Source organism: Acomys minous (assembly GCF_964271855.1).
Source record: "Acomys minous genome assembly, chromosome: 14".
Taxonomy (NCBI): Eukaryota; Metazoa; Chordata; class Mammalia; order Rodentia; family Muridae; genus Acomys; species Acomys minous.
In genome coordinates this window covers 73,009,997-73,030,100 of record NC_140496.1, presented here as the reverse complement: position 1 = coordinate 73,030,100, position 20,104 = coordinate 73,009,997, and the positions used below count along the sequence as shown (strand labels likewise).

Sequence of the window (20,104 nt, the reverse complement as noted above, 5' to 3'; positions counted from 1 at the left end):
CAAGCAATCCAGGAAAGCCATCCAACCTCTATTCGGGTCCTGCATAGCCATGAGCACACATGTGAGCACCTGCAAACACATATATACACATGAACAGACCATATACATATACAACACAACATACACAAAAATAAACTACAATGCCTAACAATGGTGATACTACATTATATACACTATTTAAAGTATATAGGTTAATAATATAATAGAATTTAAAATATATAGAGTATGTGTGTGTGTGTGTGTGACCCAGTTCAAAACAGAAAGCATCCACCTGGAAGTTACATGTACCCTGGGAGGCAGAGTATCTTAAAATTTAAGCACATGTGAGCACCAGGTGTACAAATGACACCAAAACGTAAAGCTGCTCTAGATTATGGAAATGAACGCCACCTCCGTGAATGGGCTTCTCCCTCCCATAGGGAAGAAGAGCAATATGTTTCACTGAAGACAGCAGATGCCAGAGGCCGAAATAGCTACATTCACAAGGGAGAGCTCCCCGTGGGATCGACAGATGGTGAAAGTTTCCCAGAAAGTGCAGCTTCCACACTGGTCCCTGAAAGGAAAAGTAAGATCGAGGTGAGTGAAAAAAAGAAGGTTACAAGGTATTTCAGGTGATGGGAGCTGTGCGGTCAGAAATGATGAGGCGTGCAAAGGCAAGAATATGCAGTGTCCCTCCTTTGAACAGACTGTCCAATTGGACCGGTAAGAGGGACTCGATGGCAAAATGTAAAGAGCAGATAACTAAAAAGCCAGAGCCTCAGTCTAAAATGCTTTGCTGATAAATTTTTTTTTAATCTCCAATTTTTTTAAAGGAACAGAATTCCTATAAGGAAAAGTATTTCATCATTATTAATGTTTAGTATTGCCAGTGCATGATGACTGAAAAAAAAAATCAAGTGAGTTCAGTGAGTATTTAGAAGTGTTTCTAAGCTCTGCAGACAATGAGTCTTCTTTGGCAAGTACAAGGATGCAAGGCAGGCAGGACCACCAGCCCATAGATATCCCCACTCACAATTGGCATGGGCTTCCCTCATCAAGCACTAAGAAAATGCCTTACAGGTTTGCCTACAGTCTGATCTTACAGAGACATTTTCTTAATTGAGGTTCCCTTCTCTCGGGTGACTTTAGCTTGTGCCAAGTTGACCATAAAGCTAGCCAGTACACTATGTATCTACCTACCTATCTGTCTGTCTGCCTGACTGTCTTTGTACTACATTTTTCTAGGTATAAGCTAAATGTATTGCATACCTTTTCCCCCTCACTCTTAAAATACCGCGGCAATTATTGTCACCGTCATTTCATAGATGAGGAAATGAGGCTTAAAGAAATTAATTGGCTTGCCCAAGTTCACACTGCCAGTAAGTACAGAAACGAAGCCAAAAGCGGGTATTTCTGGAACTAACTGCATGTTCTTAACCAGTTTTCCTGGTGCTGCTCTCACCAGTAATTAGTAGTTTCGTGTTCTGAAGCTGCCACCATTGGTCCTGGCTTTCCTTGTGCATTCTATGCTGCCACCATCTGGTCTCTCATAAAAAGTTCAGACTTTTGCTCAGCAGTTATCTATCCTCTGCCTCATTGGAATCTTGCAGTTCCTGCAAAGAGGGCCGAAACTTGTGTGGACTCCACGTGCACGACTTTAAAATCCCCTGTGTGATCAGTATACTCCCCCAATTCTCATCTGCCCTGTGCGAGGGCCACGGAGATCTCCATAAAAATTAATTCGGTAACCAAACTCTGCCCAGAGAAAATACAAAGCCAACCAACCGCTGCGTGAAAAGGCTGCTGAGGGGGTGTCAGAGAGTAGGTGGGATTCAGAGAGCAGAGGGAGCTGGCTTGATGCACAGTCTCTGTTGGTGAGGGAAAGCTAGAGTTAGCGAGGACAGAACAGCTGAAAAGGACAAGCGTGCTCTAAGGCAAGTGGTTCTCAACCTTCCTAGTACTGTGGCCCTTTGATACAGTTGCTCATGCTGTGGTGACCCCCCCAACCTTTATTTCATTGCTACTTCATAACTCTAACTTTTGCTATGGTTATGAGCTGCACTGTAAATATCTGACATGCAGGGCACCTGATGTGCGACCCCACAGGTTGGAGAGCCTATGCCTAAGGTCACGTTCGAATGGTCAGGAAGGAACTAGCAGAGAGTTAGCCTTTAGTCATTCACTTGCAGAAGACTGATGGCCAGAACCTTAAGAAAAAGAACACACGTTCACAGGGGTAACGGGGACAATAGATTCTTTGTCAATGCCTTGCTGGCATCCGGCTTCTGCCAATCTTCCCCTACCAAGACCTTGGGTGTATGAAGCGTGGTTTTCAGTGTGTAGGAGGCAAAGGTGAGACAAAGGCAAGTTTTATCTCTATGGCAAAGTGAGGCAACATCTGGTGTGTCATGAGCAGAGAGGTTGGAAGTCGGAAGCTCTGCATTCTGGTCTGACCTCGCTGCCCTCTGTGTGCTTGTGAGCCTTGGACCTAGCCGACCTCTCAGAGCCGTACAGTTCACACACTTTCAGTCCCTTGTTTGAGAACAGAGCCTTAACATGTATTGAGATTCTTAGAACAATAAAGATTTTAAACACACACAAAAGCAGCAGATGTCCAGTGTCTGCTTGGCTTCCCAACACTATCTACGTTATTTCCAATATATTGTTTGGGTTCAATTGGGAAGATTGTCTGAGTTCAAGGCCAACCTGGGCTTCAGAGTGAGACCCTGTTTCCAAACAAACACCAAAAGCACCAAATCTGTAGTGTCACTTCCTTAACTTGCACAAGGATGCTGTAAGGCATAGATTTAGCCCTCCCCTAACACTACATGACCAACACTGTTCTAAATGGTCTAACCCATTAATTCTTGTGAACATATTAAGAGGGTGGGAACTGTCGCTAAGCCTGAGAAGCTGAATGGCATATAAGATCAAACAGAAGTGTGGGGGTGTCAGACTCCCTCTGGTTTCAAAATGTATTAACCAACACCACATTCTTTCTCTCTTTAATTTTTTATTTTTACTTTGTTCACTTTACATCCCTATTGTAGCCCCCTCCCTCATCGCATCCTGATCCCGCCCTCCCTCCTTTATACTCTCTCTCTCCCTCCCCTGGTCCTCTGAAAGGGGAGCCCTCCTTCCCCAACATCTGACCTCAGCCTATAAAGTCTCATCCAGACTGCCTGTATCCTCTTCCTCTGTGGCGTGGCAAGGCCGTCCCACCAGGGGGAAGTGATCAACGCCAACACCACATTCTAACACCTACCTGTTCAGTACATGGGTGCCTCACACAACTTTTATACACAGGTGCACATGTGTGTACACACAATACTTTTTCTGTCTCTAACTGAGCAAGGCCATAACACAGAGTAGACTCGGCATTCATATGATCTGAGGCACATCAAACACTCAGCACCCATTGTAAGACTCCCCTTTCTACCTACCTGACAAGGAGTCAAGTTTAACACAAGATGACAGAGAAACTGACTACTTTCAAGTTTCTGCTATGCTGGGGTCTGGAAGCCATAATGTCTCCTAGAAGACAAGATTTGAGTTTCTATAGCAATGGTTGTTCATATTCCAACTAACCAGGGTTATACTATAACAAGTTTTGACAGGCTAAGTAGCACATGCTGCGGAAAGATGTTTTCACCTCGTGCCAGAGGTTAGAAGTCTGTGGTGGGTGGGTTGATAAGGTTGGTTCCTTCTCTGGCTTCCCCTGCTGAGTAGGTTGCCATCTTCTTCGTGTTTTCTTGGGATCACTCTTCTGCGTGTCTCTGTCATATTCTCTTAGGAATACTTCTGTCGAATTGGATTAGCACTTGCTCATTTTCGAGCTGGGTGGTGGTGGTGCACACCTTTATTCCAGCACTTAGGAGGCAGAGGCAGGTGGATCTCTCTGAGTTTGAGGCTAGCCTGGTCTACAGAGTAAGTTCCAGGACAGCTAGGACTACATAGGGAAACCCTGTCTTGAAAAAAATGTATCATTTTACCTTACTCATTTCCATGAATACCTGCCTTCAAGTACAAAAGACTTTAAAGGCCTTGTCTCCAAATACAGTCACATTTTGAGGACTGGGGGTTTGGACTATGAATGTGTATTTCAGGAAGAGAATGCCCATTTCAGGGGATCCAGCGCCCTCTTCTGGCCTCTTCAGGCACCAGGTACTCACACAGTACCCTTTCATATATGCAAGCAAAAACACTCATACACATAAAATAAAAGTAAATAAATCTTTAAAAATACTTGACCCCGTGTCTTATAGTTTGAATACATCTGCTGTCTAGGATTATAGGAAGTTTTGTTCAAAACAAGCTGATTCTAATTACTTTGTTTCTTCTTGCAATCATATGCATGATTACTCCCACATTAAAAATAAAATTTCTCAAGCAAATAGCATTATTATTATTTTGTCTAGAATATCCTAGCAACATCCTGAGAAGATCTACATACCAATATATTCAAACACTTGAAATAAACTCCTGTTTTTCAAAATAAATAAGACTCACTCAGTAATCAGTTTTTAATTAATTAAATATCCATGCATATAATTACCAATTTTATACATTTAGTACGAATGAAACTCTAGAGAAAATTGGTATCAAGTAGCAATTACAAGTCTAATATACTTATATTTTATAAGTTTTCATGCCAGATACTCAAAAGAATAATAAACAGCTCATCAAAAAAGTAAACGTTACCCTAAGAACTTGAACAAGACAACAGAAATGCTCTTTATTCTAGGGCTAATCATGGGCCCAGCTGTACATGTTGGAGTTTGTTTTGTTCCTTTCCATAACATTTTAGAAATGATACGCACTTGAGTAACCATGGGATGACTTGCTTACTCCCGGGGAGGATTTCAACATCTCCAAGCACAGTGGTTGAACGCTGCCGCGTAATTACTAAGTAGCATGGAAATCCTGCCTAGAATATTCTGTCATGTCATGGGTTTGCCCCACTCCCTTGAATGAGAGAAACTGAAGCTAAAGAATATTAGCAGCCAGATGCGGTGGCGCAGGCCTTTAATCCCGGAACTCAGGCAGGCAGAGGCAAGCGGATCGCTGTGAGTTCGAGGCCAGCCTGATCTACAAACTGAGTCCAGGACAGCCAAGGACTACACAGACAAACACTGTCTCGAAAAACCAAAAAGAGAAAGAGAAAGGGGGTAGAGGGAGGGAAGGATGGGGAGAGGGAGGGCGAGGGGGAGAGAGAGAATATTAGCTCAAAATCTCTTGTTAGATGTCTGCTTTTGTATGCAGTGAGGGGAAGTCAGGCACTTTCTAATCCAATATTTCCTAGAACAAACAGTCTTCAACCCATGCTGGAAATCAAGGGCATCAAACCGGGCAGCATAAAATCCTGCACCTCTAAGGGAAGGTAAATACTGGCTCTGAGAGCGAACAGAACTAATGAAAGGCTCTTTGGTGTTAGAACCAAATATATACAGTACAGATAAAGGGCTCAGAGGATGAGTCAATAACCACATTCCCAGTCTCCGAGAAGTTAATTGTGAATTAATAAAAATATTACTTAAGTGTTTTATGTTCCCTTTTAAGAATCAATTAAGAGATATACATGTATAAGAAAAGATAAACTAAGAGCACATACAAAATATTGTGTCTCTTGAAATGCATGTTTTATGTGCCCATCAATGTGTTTGTTAATTTGACCAAATTACACTAATTATTGTTATAGACAAGCCTCAATTATGCAGTAAAGAAAACAAATTATTCAGATATATTGTCCCACTTAATAATTCCTTCATCAAGTTACAAGTGATTGTTATCAAAATGAAAGTGCAAACATTTGACGTGGAGAATTATATCATGCTATTTTGTGAGTCACTGATGAAATGTTTCTGCTCCTCGCTGAAGGTTGAACCCATGTTATGGTTATTTGACATTTGGGACTGAGTATTGGTGGAAGCTATCATGCAGGTTTTTCATAGTTCCCTGTACTTCACAATGATACTTTAAGCGCCTAGAAATGCCACAGAAGCTTTCACCTCTACTTGAAGCTCTGTACTGCATCACCTGGAACCCTCCGACGTTTAACGGTAAACCGCCCTGTGATGACAGTTTTGGAACACTGCATTGTTTCTAAGTACTGCATGGTGAATCATTATACACAATAGGTCATAGGCTTTAAAACAATGGCTCGATTCAGAGGTTTCATTTACAAAAGTGTCTTGGTTGCTTCTTTGTTACTAGGATAAGCAGCATGATACAAAGCAAACTGAGGAGGTTACAGAGGCTTAGAGGTCACACTTCCACATGCAGAGAAGTCAGGAAAGAAATGTGGAAACAGGAACTGGAGCAGAAAACACCACAGAATTCTGCTTACTAGCCGTCTTTCCATGACAAGCTCGGCTTGCTCGTTTGCTTTTTTTTTTTTTTTTAGCATCATTTCACATTTGTCTTTGTTTAAGGAGACATTCTATGCATGCTCCTCTTCATGGAGCTACCCACTTAGCTTTTTTTTTTTTAAATACAATTTAGAGCGAGGGGCAGGACTGCCCACTGTGGGCTGGACTCTCTAACATGAATCATGGACATGGTGCAGTTTTTTACTGTTTTTCTAAATCTTAAAGATATTTCCTGTCAGCTGTAGAAATAGCTTTGAGCTATACCATAACCAATCCATTCATCCTGGTTTATAAAAAAAAGCAAAAATCAACAAGCTTCTGCTTACTAACTCAGTAACTGTGTACGTTTACAGAGTGAGCTGTTGCTGCAACCTTAATCTCGGACGACACCGTGAACTGACTTCCAAGAAGTTGTTATTTGAAAATCAAAGAAAAATGAGTTCTTGGAAACATTGCTTTCAGCCACCAGGAAAGTCACCTTAGGGCATGCCTGTCCTGTCACATGCTGAGATCGAGAGTATGACATACTCCCTCAAAAGAAGCTTCTGGCCTTCTACAGGTCTCAGTTCTCACCACTAACTTGGAGCAATCTTGCCAGAACACATAGTGGTCCACTGATGAAAGGGTCCTTGTCTCTTGAATCTCTGAGTGAGTTCTCCCCCCTCCACATAAAGACAATGCGAACACTGGGAAAGTTGGAAGTAACTAGACCATTGTCCCCATTACATTGGCTGGTTTTCTAAAGTGATGCTTCTGTGTTGATTTTATTCATTCTTCCCCTTATGCTCTCACTTCAGGGCCCAGCCACTACCCTAAGAGTTCTGAGATACTGTTTGTCTTTCAAATCCAATGGGCTTGTCTTAGTGTTCATCAGCCTCAGCCTCTGATCAGTTTGGTATTACACATCTAAAAACCTCCTCTTTCCCATTGCTTCCCTCTTCCTGTTTTAGTCCCTTTGCCTTCATTCTTCTTCTATAGCTAGTCCTCAGTAAGTGGTTAGCACACACACTACCTGGTTGGTATGCAAAAAAAAGTGTTTTACCTTCATGGAAATCTATAAAGAGCCCAGTGCTTAAGAATTGGGCTCATAGCCAGGCATGGTGGTACATACCTTTAATCCCAGCACTGGGAAGGTACAAAGGCAAGTGGACCTCTGTGATTTCGAGGCCAGCCTGGTCTACAGGATGACATCCAGGACGTCCAGAGCTATGTAGAGAGGCTCTGTCTCAACAGAGGATGAAGAGGGAGAAGAAGGAAAAGGAGGAGGAGGAGGAAGAGGAGGAGGAGGAGGAAGAGGAGGAGGAGGAGGAGGAGGAACTGGACTCTTGAAGTTGATGCTAGATCTGATTCAGACAGGCATCACTGTGATGCTCTGAATGTTTATGCCCCTCCAAATGCTTACATTCAAAACTTACCTTAAAGCTGATAAAAAATAATAATAATTCCTTCAGGAAATGAAGAGATCATAAAAGCTCTATCTTCATGGATGACAGTGTTTCCTTTACAAAAGAGATTTGAGGGAGCCCCTTGCATGTGAAGACTCTGCCACAGGGCATCTTCTGTTAAGTGGGAGGCCAACCAGACACTACAACTAGTGGAACCTTCATCTTAGGCTTCTCCCTCTCTAAAACTGCTTTCAGTGGATGTTTGTTGTTTATAAATCACCCAGTACATGGTATTTTACTATAGTAGCTGGATAAGAATAAAACAACAACTTAGTATATACTTCATTTTTCAGAGTTTATTTCTTTTTATTTATTAAAGTGTTTTGGGTTTTGTTTGTTTTTTTTTTTTCTTTGTTTTTGGCAGGTTTTTGGGGGGGTTAGGTTTTTTGTTGTTTTTGTTGTTTTGTTGTTGTTTTTTCAAGACAGGGTCTCTCTGTGTTAGCCTTGGCCATCCTGGACTTGTAGACCAGGCTAGCCTCAAATTTACAGTAATCCACCTGCCTCTGCCTCTGCTTCCCAAGTGCTGGGATTAAAAGCATGTTAGTTATGATGTTACCATTTTATGCTTATACGGGAAGACTCAAGAGATGTTTAAAAGACTTTTATTGAGGCCTGATAAGATAGCTCAGCAGGTAAAGGCACTTTCTGCCAAGCCTAACCTCCTAAGTTCCATCCCTGGGTCTCACATAATGGAAGAGAGGAACCAATCACACCTCAAATATTACCCCCACACATGTCACACATACACTCACACACTCATATATACACACAAGGCACACACACACACACACTCAAATGATTGTAATAAAAATTAAGAGACTTATCAAGGGACTAGAGAGATGGACTAGCAGTTAAGAGCACTTGCCACTCTTCCAGAGGACTGACATTCAGGTCCTGACACCCACATGGAGTATCTCAGAACCAACTGTAACTCTAGTGGCTCCATCTTCCTCTGGCCTCTATGTGTGCTTCTATGCACACTCTCCTCATCACCACCTGTATACAAATACACCTAATTTTTTAAAAAAGACATTTATCAAATTTATAGCACAGCTTTTTCAGCAAATGTTATTATTATTTCTAATTTCAGTGGCCTTTGATAGGAAGAATTTGAAATGGGCCTTCATTAGAGAGCTGGACCACAGCGTAACCAAGAGATAGCTGGATTTTAATTTGCTTGAATAAAATGACAAGTTGGAGGCACTGAAAAAGATCATTGTCTTCTGGGTTATCCCCTATAGGATAAATATGCCCTAGTTTTTATAAGAAGAATGGTCAGACAAGAGTGACACCCATTCATTTATTTATGTATTGTCTATGGTTAATTTTGTGTTATAACAGCAGCACTCCAAAGTGGCATACATTTGTTTGTTCATTGTATATGGAAAAAATGTGTTTTAACAATAATATTTAGCAATTGCGAAAGAGACCACATGGCCAGTAAAGACTGAAATACTATTGTGAAAAAGTCTGCTGGCCCTTACTCTAGTCCAATCCCTTCATTTTTCTTGATGAAACACAATCATTTACTTTCAGAACATGGCAAAGGAAATGTCCTAACATATCATCTTTGCCAGTGTACAGAAAACTCATCTACATGACAACTATTTACGGATACAAATAAAACACGCCTCACTCGCTGGTTTGTTCTTTCCTGGCACGGTACAGTTCCTGGAAGCCCCCATGAAACATGGGAGTTTTATTCTAACACTGGTGAATAAATTCTGGCACTAGTGAATCTAAGCACTCACTGCAAAAAAAAAAAAGTCATTCCTATTAGGAGCAGGGAAAGCCGAGGCTAAAAAAGAGATAATGATGGCATGTGCTCAAGCTAAGAGCTCTATTTCACTTATTATACAGAGCAGTACCTGCTTCCAATTTCATCAGCGTAATGCATCAAAGGCAGCAGAACCATTGTCATCCAGAGATGGAGTCTGTCCCCTCTGTCTCTCTCTCTCTCTCTCTCTCTCTCTCTCTCTCTCTCTCTCTCTCTCTCTCTCTCTCTCTCTTTCCTGAGTGACTTGCTTAGGTATTTCTCTGACAGAACAATAGGTCTTTAGAGAAGTTAAAAGGCTGTTGTTTCTCAGTAACTCCTTGCAAAGGTCGATAGCAGTCAATAAGAATAAACAAGACCAGGAAAAGGGTGGGCCCAGCATTTTAATCAGTGGCCTGGGAGGGTTATCAGCGGATTTCTCACAAAAAGAAACACTTCAGGCCGGAAGCTTTAATTTGCTCTGATTAGTTTCACATTCTTTCCTAATTCAGCATGAACAGTGAAAATAAATGCCACCCCTTGGGATGTTGACAGTAAAGTTAAACATCAGCCTAAACCTTTTGGAACAATGAGATGGTCCCCTCTTCCAGCAGTGGAATTGAGCAGAGGAAAGGAAAATGCCATTTTCTTCGGAGGGGACCAGCTCTGTTTTATTTGATGCCACGAAGAATATCATTAATTCAACACTGCATAAGTAGTGCAAATTGTGTGAGGGATGCACAAACAACCAACCTTTGTGCTGTCAGAAAATTCCACATTAGCCCCCGTAGCATTGCTCTTCCCTTGCGGCAAGCAGGTCAGTCAGGGTGGCCTGGTGGAGCTGTTTAAAATTCACTCCCCGTCCTTAGAGCTGGCACAGTGAGCCAGCACTTATGGGTGTCTCATGGGGCAGGCACACCCCCCAACAAGCTTCCTAGAGAATTTTTGTATGTATTCAAGGTGGGAGGGGGAGTTAGCGCCGAGTTCAAGCTCTGCTACTGTCTACCTTGTGATTTCCAGTGCTTTTACTTGAAGTAAGTACAATATACTACTGTATCTTGCCAAACAACATAAATGAGTTTTAAGACTTAAGAAGGGAGAGACTGAGGTGTGTCATGTCAGTGCACTGAGCTCCAATGGCTGTGCTCAGAATCCTAAGTATGCAGAGGGTCCCGTTGTTTAAGAGCACTGTTTTTTTCTAAAAGACTTACTCAAAGATATGCATTTTAATTTCTGTAAGTTCTATAATCTCTGCCTTTCCCCTATACATTCAATAGGGTAGTTTACAGTCGAATATGTATTTTACATGAGAATGAAGAAAAACCTCAGAAACGACTAATTTGCCGGCAGTTCTCCCAGGCCAATATAATCTGCACAATTAACGTGGCTCTGGGGCAAAGCGTGAGCTAGCCTAGATGAGAAACCATCTAAACATTTGACTGTCGCTACAAACTAAACTAATGAATATTTGATTCTTGCCAGCTGCTTCATAATCCTCTTCCTGCCTAAAAGCCTCAAGATTACAAAGTCCAATTTGGCTTTCTCTGGGGCTTTGCGCCCCACATGTACAATAGCCAAATCCCTCTGGTGTTTTACTAACAACCACAACAACAGCAAAGACAGTCCAGGCGGCTGTAATTGAAGTCCTTTCTAAAGGATAAATCCAGAAGTTTATTAACTCTTTTCTGCAAGAACACACAGTTCAAAACCGCCCTTGCTCTGCAGCCTCCTTAAGGCTGCCTTTGTGTGAGGTCCAAACTGGAGCCAGGAGTGGAGGAAGTCAAAGGACACCTGGAGATTGAGGAGACTGGGAGGCGTCTTAGGCCGATAAGACATACTTTATTCACTAGTACGTAGGCCAATAAGCTGGCAGATACAGGCAGGCCCCCAGGCACACACCAGCATGCACAAGCCACAGGCAAGTAGGCACAGACACACATGTATGTCAACATACAGAACTCACAGCGGTAGGTATATCCTCCTACAGGAAGACACACACAGGCAGGCTGGCAAGGATAAAAGCTCTGACCTCTGACCTCTGACCTCTGACTTCAAGACCACTGTTAAGCAAGCCCATACACAGGTGGCATTCTGCCAGAGATCACTACGTAACAGATTACATCATTATTTACTCTTGGGCTCCCCAGACACCTGGTGTACATGTAGGATTGGTTAGGGCTCAGGTCTGGGGCTAGGGGCTCTCTAAACTGGTTCAAACAGGCCCAAACTGGTAGGTGTTCTTGAAGCTATGTAACTCAGTCAGGAGTTAAAGGTTCTTCAGACTGAGTTAAAGGCTCAGTGTCCTGGCTGCTCTCCCCCTCCCCCTCCCCACCCCACCCCTCACTCCGCCCCCTGCCCGTTGGCTGTCTGTTGCTAGGGGTGATGGTCAAACGTTATCATAGTCGAGTTGATGGAAATACATTCGTGTGGGCTTTCTGAACCTGGAGTTCATGCCCAGGCCACTTTCCCTGAAAAATAAGAGTTTCCTTTTCAGAAATGGTGTTACACAGGCCTCACTTCAGCAGCACCATCCTCATGGCAGCCAACCTAGTTATCGGCTCTTCACACATTAGCTTGTGTCTATTACTCATTACAAAACCATAGCTTATAAATATGCAGTTTGTGTGTGAAGTTGGGGGGTAGGGGAATCCTATAAGCCCATCTCTGCCTTGGTATCAATTGTAAATTTGGGTTTTCCAGGACCATGGTTGGGTAGAATAGCTCACTAGAAAAGCTCAAAGAACTCACTCAAAGCTGTTTCACCCCCAAGTACGGTATAGGATACACATTTGGTAAAGTGAAGATGTAGGCAGGGAAGAGCTGCATCTGAAAGAACTGTAGACGAAGTCCACACCCAGAGTTTCCAGCTGCCCACCCCAGTTGATTCATTTGCTCATTGCTTACTCAGCCTTTGTGTTCCAGATCTTTCCTGGTGAGCCGTGGGCAAGTTTCCACATGGCCAACAGTTCCTAGATTCTCCAGAGGTCAACTTGAATCCATGTGATCCCATCATGACTGATACTGTTGGGTTGTGTGGCACAGCCTGAGGCCCCAGTCTGTCTATCAGCATGACACAGAAAGGCTGAGAATCAACTCCTGAAAAATAAAAACAGAAGCAAGTTTTAGGGAGGGTTAAATCCTCTCTCTCTCTCTCTCTCTCTCTCTCTCTCTCTCTCTCTCTCTGTGTGTGTGTGTGTGTGTGTGTGTGTGTGTGTGTGTGTATGTGTGTGTGTGTGTGTGTGTGTGTGTGTGCATGTGTGTGTTCATTTGTGCATGTGTACAGGAGACATGTGCACTTGTGTGTGATTGCATATAGTACCCAGAAGTCAATGTTGGCTGTCTTCCTCATTTGCTCCCCCCACTTACTTTTTGAGGCAAAGTCTCTCCCTGAATCTGGAACTTATTAATGGCTAGGCTGGCTGACCAGGGAGCTCCAAGGATCCACCTGCCTCCTCTACCCTCCAGCACTGGGATTACATGTGAACCCTGCACCCGTTCACTTTTTTGTGGATGGTGAGGGTGGAAAACTCAGGTCACCATACTTTCGAGACAAGTCATCTTCTTACTGAGCTGCCCCTCCCCCAGCACTTAATTTCATTAACATACAAATAATTTAAATAAAACAGGGGTGTTTTCAAAGACTTATCTTCACTCAGCATGTGACTAAACCTCCCACCTCCTTTCTCAGCCATAGCTCCTAAAATCGCATTTTGCAAAAGCACAGCTCTGTGAGCCAGCCAGACTCAGTATGAATTTTATGCCAGGTTTTGCATCTCTCTATCTCACAACCTACCCCAGTCACTGTGGTGACTCCAGACACTGGTGTCTGTTTCCTCTGAGAGTGAGACTGCCACCTTCTGCTCGGGTTCTGCTCTTCATATGATAGCTTGGAAGTTGCCCTCAGGGAGAAGTCCAAGGGCCACATGTTTCCCTTGTTTTTAGGGATCTCAGCATCGCACTAGTTGATGCTCATTTCTTGAAAAAAAAATGAGTTTGCTTTGGGGTGGGTGATTTTTATATATGCTTTGGTGAGAAGGAAAGTCACATACAAGCCATGGCCCAAATCTAGGGAAGCATGAAGTTCTCTTTATTTATAGAGGATGGGACTTGTCTCGTGTATCTCAGGTTTGTCTTGACCTTGCTTACGTAGCCTAGAATGACCCTGGGCTTCTGATCCTCCTGCCTCTGTCTCCTGAGTAGTGGGTTTATAGGACTCATGGATGGCTTCTGGGAATCAACCACAAGACATTTTTGCACATTAAGCAAGCATACTACCAACAGAATTGAGTTCTCATGAGCTGCTGTTGCTTCTTTGATTTTCTATATCCTTTCTCTTCTCTCTTTTCATGCATTACTATTGATAATGTCTATCAATAACTATAAGATATCTCAGGGGAGGTCAACACATCCTCAAGAAGGATTCTGTAATACGATATAGCAGCCAATCATGACTGAATAGCATCTAGACCTCTTACCTTCTTAGCTTACTTCTGTAAAGCTCTGTAGAGAAAACATGGAATCATAGATGCCTAATTACTTAAGTGCATCCTTAGGGGCCAAAAAAAATATCCAGACATAATGTCTAAACACGAACACAGCAAATAGCAAAAGAAACACCAGCCATAATTCCTAAATTAGGTTACAGATATGGCTGGGTGGTGGTAGTGCACAGCTTTAATCTTAGCACTCAGGAGGCAGAGGTAGGCAGACCTCTGTGAGTTCAAGGGCAGCCTGGTCTACAGAGTGAGTTCCAGGACAGCCAAGCATAGACAGAGAAACCCTGTCTCAAAAAAAGAAGTTACAGATATGAAGCTAATAAAAAAAACCAGTTGTTCTACATATCATACTGCACAAAGAGACTACTTTGTGCCTTCTGTTGTATTCTAGATAAAAATATGGGTGCCCTGCCTTCTATTTACAAACAGGCTAGACATAGGGAGAAGACAGCCCCAGTGAACACACAGAATCCTTGTCTGCGCAGCTGCAGTGGGCACTGGACGTTGTTGCTTTCATTGCCCCATCGGCTTGTGCAGCCACACATATTCCAGTCTATAGAGACCTTGAAGCTCTCTTAAACAGACCTGAGTCTTATTGTTTCCCAGTAGTCATGAAAGTTTTCTTTTTCTCTTTTGTATCAAGGTCTTTGTTTCTAGTTTAAAAATCATACAGGTAAGAAACACACACTACTTCCCTATTTTTCAGAATGTGGCCTTCATTGACTCCTTTTTCTGATAATTTGTTTTGATCGTTCAGAGAAGAGATGGTAGAGTGCAAGAACATTTGCTAAGAAAGGAAATCTTTCTACAAAATAATACGTGGAAAGGAGTTTAGAGATCCAAGAAACAGCTTCAGAGTTAGCATACACCAATACTAAAATATTTGGATGTCCGCATTGCCATGTCCCATTAAGAATACACTAGTACAACAGGAAAGTAGAACTGGGAATCACATTTTATGTGGAGGTTCTTAGTCTCAGGATAGAAGAGTCCACTAAGGAGAATTCTAATCTCCATGTGTCTTAGGAAATGGGGGCAAAGCAGCAAAGATCCTTAAATCTCCAACTCATCCCAATATGCAGTCAAGCTTGCAAATTACTGACTGTAGATTCTGATGTCTTCTGTAAAATTAAAGCATCAGTTATAACTGAACTTCTTGCAGCCCAAGCTCTTTAAAGCCACCATCAAGTTCCTTTGGCCCATGTTCTCTTTCCTGTGCTCTCAAAACAAGGGGTTCGCTTTTGGCTTCAGCTCTGAGACTCTGATGAACACACACGATCTCCAAAGTTTAGACTGCTTCCCAAGGTGTTGGCCATCTCTCCTTGCCCAGTGATTCACCGGAGGGGGCGGGGGGTAGAGGAAGCTATCAGCTGTCCAAAGAAAAGGATGAGTCTAACATGAAATATATGAACAAAGATGTTGGAAATGGAAAGAATCCTTTTTGGAAACACAGGAAACACCTGTTTATTGATGCCTCCCTGTTGGGAAAATTATGTCTGAGAATTTTCATAATTACAGATTCATATCCCGTATATGTTAGGTAACAGTTTCCATGATTCATTACTCTTTTGCAAAAGGCATTGCAGCTTCTTGCTTTTGCCCTGACAGTGCTGTTATCTTCACATGTCTCTCCCCAGAACAGATGTCAAATGAGATATAGCAGAATCAGCCACATGAGCTTGTATTGACAGCTTTGAGAAGAAGAAAGCCAGGATTGGGGCTCACCTGCACAGCACACTCACCTGCTGTGAGCCACTCTGGCTACACACTGCCTCTTCCCACAGCTCTTCCCACATCACAGATGTGCTACCAAAGGACTATATAATTCGTATGACACTCCAAGGGACAGTTAAATACAGTTAAATACAGAATGTTTACCCTACCAAGAAGCAGCATCTTGGAAGATGCCAGGCCACCCACTGAGGTCGATTGGCTTAGGAACTGAAACAAAGTGGCCCTGTACAACAAAAGTGGTGCAATGTCATCAGCCTCCTCCGATCTTCAGTACAGTCCACTCACATTCTTCTGAAACACAGCTGGGGACTCAAGCCTTCTCACCCCTGTGAATGCCTCAGCTTCAAGAGCAGGATTTCCATTATTTTTTCTGTCCTGTCTGCTGCTTCTTCCCTATTAAAACTCGGCCCATTCGGATGGGGAGGAACACCATAAAGTGCTGAGAGGGCAGGGCTCCTGCACTCAAGTGCTCAAGACTGAAGCTCCAGCACACACAGAGCAGGCAATCCCCAGGTCTCACACCTTACTGAGGAGCTATTGGCAGGAAATAGCTGCTGCTGCAAGGAGGGAGAATTGCTCCTTATTGAGGATGTGACTGGTAGGATCCCCACTCTCCAGCAAATGTCTGCACACTCAGGCATATATAGATAGCACTAACTGGACTTAGTGGGTTAAACAAAAAACAAGAAAGAAAAAAAAAGAATTTTTATTTTTATATTTTTAACAAAGACATGAGGTTGGGAGGAGGATACATTGAAGGGGATCTGGGGGAAGCTAGGTGGGGAAATTGGGAGTAAATATATACATGAAGGAAATTCACAAGAATAAATTTTAAAATTTTAAGAAGAGTACAAACCATCATTCAAGTTCCAGTTTTATTAACCACAGCTACCATTATTCAGCATATACTGTGTACCAGAAGAAACCCCGAAAAATTTTGTTTGTTTTCACTTAATTCTCCTTTTTTACATATTTATTTATTTAATGTGTGTGTGTGTGTGTGTGTGTGTGTGTGTGTAGTGTGTGTATGTATGTACACATGCATGTGTTATGTAGTGTGTGTGTATGTGTATGTGTGTGTATGTGTGTATGTGTGTGTGTGTGTGTGTGTGTGTGTGTGTGTGTGTGTGTGTGTGTGTACACATATGTGGAAGTCAAAGCACAACCTGATCCAGTCAATTCTCCCCTTCCTCCATAAGGGCCCCAGGGATTGAATTCAGGTTGTCTTGGTATCAAGTGTCTTTGCCACTTCACCAGCCTAGTTACCTAATCTGTTCAATACATCTACCACATTTATTTTAGTTTCATTAAAAAAAAAAAAAAAAGCAAACCTCTAGGACGTGAAAGGATAATCAGGACCACAAGGCCAGTATACCGCAACACTGTCATGATACAAAGTGGATACTTTAGCCAGGCAACGGTGGAGCACACTTTTAGTCCCAGCTCCCAGGGAGGTAGAAGCAACCAGATCTTTATGAGTTCAAGGTCATCCTGCTCTGCAAAGTGAGTCCAGGACAGCCAAGGCTACACAGAGAAACCCTGTCTTGAAAAACAAAAACAAACAAAAAAATCAATGCTACATATTTTAAGTCTATTTTTCCTACCCACCCTACTTCACGATTCTCTCTCCCTCCCTCCCTCCCACCCTCCCTCCTCCTGTCCCTCCTCCCCCCCAACAAAATTAAAATAAAAATGAAACTAAAAGCACACAAGAGTATATACACATGTAAGTGTGTGCACGCGCGCACGCCCACATACATGGGGGGCGGGGCGGCAGGAGCAGGTCAGAGTCTGTGTTGGCCAACTACTCCTGGGCTTAGGATCTGCCCTGGAGTGTGGTTCGTATACCCAGGGAGACTCAATTCAAGAATCAAAATGACTCTGAGAGTCCATCTTACACCTACCAGAATGGCTAAGATCAAAAATTCAAGTGACAACACATGCTAGTGAGGATGTGGAGAAAGAGGAACACTTCTCCATTGCTGTTGGGAGTCAAACTTGTACAACCACTTTGAAAATCTTCTCAGAAAATTGGGAATAGTGCTACCTCAAGACCCAGCCATACCACTCCTGGGCATATACCCAAAAGATGTTCCATCATACAACAAGGATACTTGCTCAATTATGTTTGTAGCAGCTTTATTCATAGTAGCCAGAATCTGGAAACAACCTAGATGTCTCCCAATCAAAGAATGGATAAAGAAACTGTGGTACATTTACACAATGGAATAATATTGCTCAGCTATTAAGAATAAGGAAATCTTGAAATTTGCAGGCAAAAGGATGGATCTAGAGATGATCATCTGGAGTGAGCTAACCTAGACCCAGAAAGACACACATGGTATATACTCACTTATAAGAGGATATTAGCCCAACACAGACGTCCTCTGAGAGACTCCACCCAGCAGGGGATAGGGACAGATGCTGGGACTTGCTGTTGAACTCTGGGCGGAGTGATGAGAGTGGAATAGAAGTGTGAGGGGATGGAAGAACCCAGACGGTTCAGGAGCCCCACAAGGAGAACATCAAGGCCTACAGATCTGTACCCAGGGCGGGCGCTGCACAAACTGTTGTAGCATCCAAGGACAATGTATGCAGTAAATCTAGACTCCCTGTTCAGAAATAGCCAACGGACAACTCATTCTCCATGGTTGTGGGAAGAGCAAGGGTTGCCTCTGACAGGAACTCTGGTGTCCCCCTACCCCGACTTGATTATTTCCCCTTGGTGGGTAGGCCAGGGAAGATGGACACACAGAAGAAGGGGAAACAGGCTATCAGGAGGGAGGGAGGATGGGAATGGGGGGAAAAGAGTGAGGGGATAACAATCGGGATGTAATCGGAATAAATTACAATAAATTAAAATTAAACAGAAATAAAACCGAAACCTTCCTTTTGTATCTCATTCCTGGAATAAAAAATTCTTTGAATGAAAAAAAGAAAGAAAGAAAGAAAGAAAGAAAGAAAGAAAGAAAGAAAGAAAGAAAGAAAGAAAACTGTGTTTCCTTTCCTTGCGGGCAGGTACTACAGCAGCTTCTGCAGACACCAAGGTTATTCCTCCCTGTACAGACTTCTCCCTGCCCTGAACCAAACTCCTCTCCAGACTTTTTGTTTCCCTCTGTTTTGTTCTGAGTTTGGTTTCCTGTTTTGGGGACAGGGCCTCACTTTATATCCTAAGCTGGCATGGAACTGGCAGTGATCCCCCTGCCTCAGGCTCCCAAATGCTGACAGTGGTCAGCCACCACAAGCAGCTCCCGTGCTTTGTACCTGCTTCATATTTTCCTGATTATTTGTTTTACATCCGAGTTTGACATTATATTAATGTGTTTTATTTCTTTCTCTACGCATACTAAAAGCCTGTTAGGTCCACAGAACCACTCAACAAGCCTGGAGCAATTCGTTGACCTTCTGGAGGCACACACAGAAACTGCTCTTATTTTTCAAACATGGGCTTTTTGTTACTCTTTCATCACTGACCACAATTACACTGGCTTAAATGAATGAACCACTTAATACTTCCCACTTGTTTAGAGGCCAGATGCAGGAATTAAGTAACCAGGGTGAGAGGTAAAGGGCTCAGAAAGGTGCAATCGGAGACAAAGCCCTCTACCTCTGAGACGTCTTGGGTTATGACAGTAAGATTAATAAGAGTGATCAGAACTCGACAGAGCATTTGGATTTTCATAACGAATACACTGTTTGAGAGACTGCTGATTAGAATACATTCCATATGTTCACCAACCATCATATTTTCCAAACTGCTTCTGTCTTCTTTGTGTAGAACGTCTTTCCAATACGGTGTAGCACAGGGCAAAACGAAGTATACAATGAGTTACCAGGATGTACATTTTAAGCATGGTGACCATGTCAGTCTGCACAAAGCAGAGAGTGAAAAAAAATTTTTACAAGCTCAGAAAGACAAACCTGGGAAACTGATAACTTGCAGAGTTCGATAGTTTCTTGAGAGGAAACAGGAAGTTACGCAAATGGCACTTATGGTAAAGTTAAATAAATCTGATCCTAAGAGATTGCTCAAGTTAGCACCAAGATGCTGACCCCCACCCCCACAAGACTATCTGTATCCATTACAGTTCAGCTTTTTCAGAAATAAGAGGGGCAGAGGTCATGTGCTGTGGCATCCTGAGTATGACATCACTGGCTCCATCTAACTCCAAAGCCCTCGGATGAAGACGATCAGGCTCATATTTGGAACCACAAGCTAGAATATGAAAGAATGAAGTTAAAGAGTGCAGCATCCCGTCTGCTCACCCTGACCCTTGCCTTAGGGATCTGACATCACCATGGGGAGATGGGGGAGGCTGGAATGCGAAA

At 42.9% G+C, this 20,104-nt stretch overlaps 1 long non-coding RNA gene across 1 annotated transcript; it reads right to left on the bottom strand.

Moving 5' to 3' along the window:
• Positions 1-469: 469 nt before the first annotated feature.
• Positions 470-19,793, bottom strand: LOC311582850. The gene is made up of 5 exons (XR_014774274.1): positions 19,515-19,793; positions 18,129-18,219; positions 17,107-17,318; positions 12,450-12,641; positions 470-553 (listed from the first exon to the last, which is right to left on the bottom strand). It is a non-coding gene; the product is annotated as an uncharacterized lncRNA (long non-coding RNA).
• Positions 19,794-20,104: the final 311 nt, after the last annotated feature.